This window comes from Neomonachus schauinslandi, chromosome X (genome assembly GCF_002201575.2).
Source record: "Neomonachus schauinslandi chromosome X, ASM220157v2, whole genome shotgun sequence".
NCBI lineage: Eukaryota > Metazoa > Chordata > Mammalia > Carnivora > Phocidae > Neomonachus > Neomonachus schauinslandi.
Window position 1 is genome coordinate 124,710,715 of NC_058419.1, and position 3,311 is coordinate 124,714,025.

Genomic DNA, 3,311 nt, shown 5'->3' on the forward strand with positions numbered 1-3,311 from the left:
ACACGTATGTACATCTATTTGTTGAAATAACCCCAAGAACTCATTAAAACAAAGCAAAACAAAAAAAGCAATGGGGAAGCCAGGGGGGTTCATTCTGAGCTCCCGGAAGTAAAGACAAAATGCTAAATACGACAAGTTTAAAAGTCACGGAGCAAAGGATAACACGTTTCCAACACGCCGGGGAGGAAAGAGTGTTTTTGGAAAGATAGGGCTGAGTCATATCTGAAGAAACAATGACGGCTCGTTTTCCAAGGTTCATGAAAAATACTTTCCTTCTCCGACTCAAAATGCGTGGTACGAAACGTAAACACATAACCAAACTGCATCTGAGGAACACGGCGGCGGGCGTCCAAACACAAGGAGGAGAACGTCTTCCAATAGCCAGAGTGAAAAACGCAGGTCGCCTCCCAAGTAGCTGGCAGGACCTGGAGAAGATGCAGCAGCAGGAGGAGCTGAAAACGGGGACAGTGTGTGTGTGTGTGTGTGTGTGTGTGTGTGCAGGGCCCGGGAGGGGCATCATAGGCTGCTTGGCCTTCTGCACGGAGCACAGTCTCTCCCGAGTGCGGAGGAAAAGCATGGAGAGCGTTTGCTCTCACGGACCCCCGTCCCACTGGGATTGCCTAAGGCAAGTGTCCACGTCAGAGGAAGGGAGATGGAGCGGGACGTGTGTCCTTGAGCAGCGGACGGAAAGAGCGGGAGCATCAGTCCCCATGAACGCTGACCTCATCCCCTCATCCACCCGGTGGCCTCCGCCACCACCAGCAACAAAATAACCGTGACTCATGGACGGCGACGAGCATGGTGGAGATCGCATCAAGGCTGGGGATGATTCGGATGCACACATGCAAGTCTCCGGTGAACACGAATAATTTCTTCCATGAGAGGGGAATCAGGTGGCTTCGTTCGTGGTCCGCTCAGGTCACGATGCACGTTCCATCAACAGCTCATCACGGAAATAACGCACAGTGAAAAACACAACTTTCCCTGCAAAAAGGGGGGGATTGTTAAAAATAAAAACCTCCTTATCAGAAACCAGAATCGACAGAAGCCAAGGAAATGGACGGTTAATAGAAAGTAGGAAATAAATACACAAAAACGAATTGAGAACTACTGTCAAGTCTAATCAATAGCAATGGACCGGAAGTATCTCTTCATCAATTTGAACTCTTAGGATCGGGCTGAAAATCATCGAGGTCCTTGCTACTTGCAAAGGACTGAAAGCAATCACGGAGAAAGGCTTCACGGGGAGAAGCTCGGAGCAAAGATGTGCAAACGATAAAACAAATGGGAACATTAGAACACAAACTTCCGGTAGCCATACTCACGTCAAGGAAGAAAGCCTTTAAGGGATTAAAAAAAAAAAAAAAAGTAAAAACACTTCTTACCATAAAGGTTAGCACAAGGTGATTAAAAAAAAATGTCACCAAAAAGTTATAAAAATGCCGAACATCTTTGCAGCTAACAGCCTGGCTCGTAAATACACGAAGCAGGATTTGGAAGCATCATAAGAAGAAAGTGTGCAAGAAAGTTGCTTAGGGTGAATCCCGACTTCAAAGGAAGGACAGACAATCCCTCCTATTTCTAAGCTTTTTTCTTCTTTTTTCTTTTTTTGCAGCTGAACTTGACTTGCTTCCTCCCTGCTGCCCCCCTAAGGAGAGTCGTCCGCAGAGAAGTCACTTACAGGCTCATCCCCACCGACAGCACCACCTTCTCCTTTCAAGTCTGTGCCTTGTGTGTCTTCCGGGCCTGGGAAGACCAAGAAAATCAAGTCTCACTCGTGCAAAAAAGTCATGATTCTGGATACAGTGTGAACTGAAAAAAAAAAAAATCTCGGCGTTCCTCCAAGCCCCATCCTTCCCGACTAAGACCCTGAACCCTTCGCCACCCCAAACACGGGTGCACCACGACAAAGGATTTGTTCAAGGCTCTGCTGTTGTTTTCATAAAAGCACGGGACACGGTCTCAGGGATGGCAGCCGGTACGCGGCCCGTGGGGAACAGAGCTGCATCCCCGACATGCCTTCAGCCACCAGAGCCTTGCAAAATGAAAGCTGCACGGTGAACATAAAAATACGGCCCCAATCAAAACCAGATGCGTGCAGCTTTGATGACGTCTCCCCGTTTCCCTTACCCTCAGTCGTCTCATTTTACGCGCCTTCTAAAATGGATGCAAGACTTCCACGAATTCCTTTGCAGGGCTGTGTCTCTCCAGCGCTTAGGACAACTCGGCCAGGTAGCTGGATCCAGAGATTCCCCATTCCTGACTCAGCGGAGGCGGGCTGAACTTGCTCGTTCGGGCGACGGAACATCTGAAACAAATCAGACACACTGACTTGTTTCTAAATACCTACACGGGCAGTAGCTTACCAGTCAAAATTTATGCATTTCCCTCAACCCCTTCGGTTTAGGATGTCCACACCCAGTGCAAACCTCCAACCCAGTCATCGAGACCCACGGTGTTTCTGCATCGGACGCTTCTGTGAATTATGGGGGAACATCTCGTCTTTCCGGTTTTCCAGAAGACGGCGTGCTGGGCAAACAGGAAGGCATTCACTGTATGAAAGGCGTTTCCAGACTTGGAGATGGGTTCGGGATTCCTGGTGCTCATCAGGTCCGCATTTATGCTTCTGGGCACAGCTGCATGCATATACCATTTTTCACACATTAAATAAAGGGATGCCTCAGTTTCCAGAGGCAGCCAGCAAACCCTCATGTTGCCACCAGACACATCCGGGTCAACTCTTGAGTTTATCACTTACCCGAATTTGAGCTTTCTCACCTGTCAGAGCAAGGAAGCACTGGAGACAACAATGTGGGTCTTCTATGAGCAAGTGTAAGCATATAAATCACCAGTCCCTTCCCAGTCTTGGCCCTTCCCTTTGAGCCAAAAGGAACACAGGTAGCCTCCTCCTCCAATCATCTCCATATTAACATTTATTTTACACTCTTACCATTTCTTAGTACCCCCCCAACGAAACACAATATGTGCTTTCTAAAGAAGCTTTCCTTTAAAAACAAAGGAAGTCAACCCAACAATGCATTTTCCCAGCTACCATTTTTTTTTTAGGTCTGCTTCACACACAAGCCAGCTGTCGGGGGTAGGGGGGGGCGAATGGAACTTTTCACGGCACGTCTCCGAGTTGTTTTTTTTTTTTTTTTTCCTTTTTAGGAATAGTCCTTTGAGCGGGGTGGTCTTCTTCTCAAGACAATACAAAAATATTTTTAACTGTACTATATATAAAGTGAACAAAAGTGGATGCACTTGGGAGTTGAGTTTGCCTCGTGTCTACAGAGAGATCTGGTTTAACCACG

At 47.5% G+C, this 3,311-nt stretch overlaps 1 long non-coding RNA gene across 1 annotated transcript; it reads right to left on the bottom strand.

Moving 5' to 3' along the window:
- Window positions 1-629: 629 nt before the first annotated feature.
- Window positions 630-2,476, bottom strand: LOC110586552. Its single transcript, XR_002480733.1, has 4 exons — window positions 2,430-2,476; window positions 2,131-2,308; window positions 1,682-1,746; window positions 630-984 (listed from the first exon to the last, which is right to left on the bottom strand). It is a non-coding gene; the product is annotated as an uncharacterized LOC110586552 (long non-coding RNA).
- Between the last annotated feature and the right edge of the window lie 835 nt (window positions 2,477-3,311).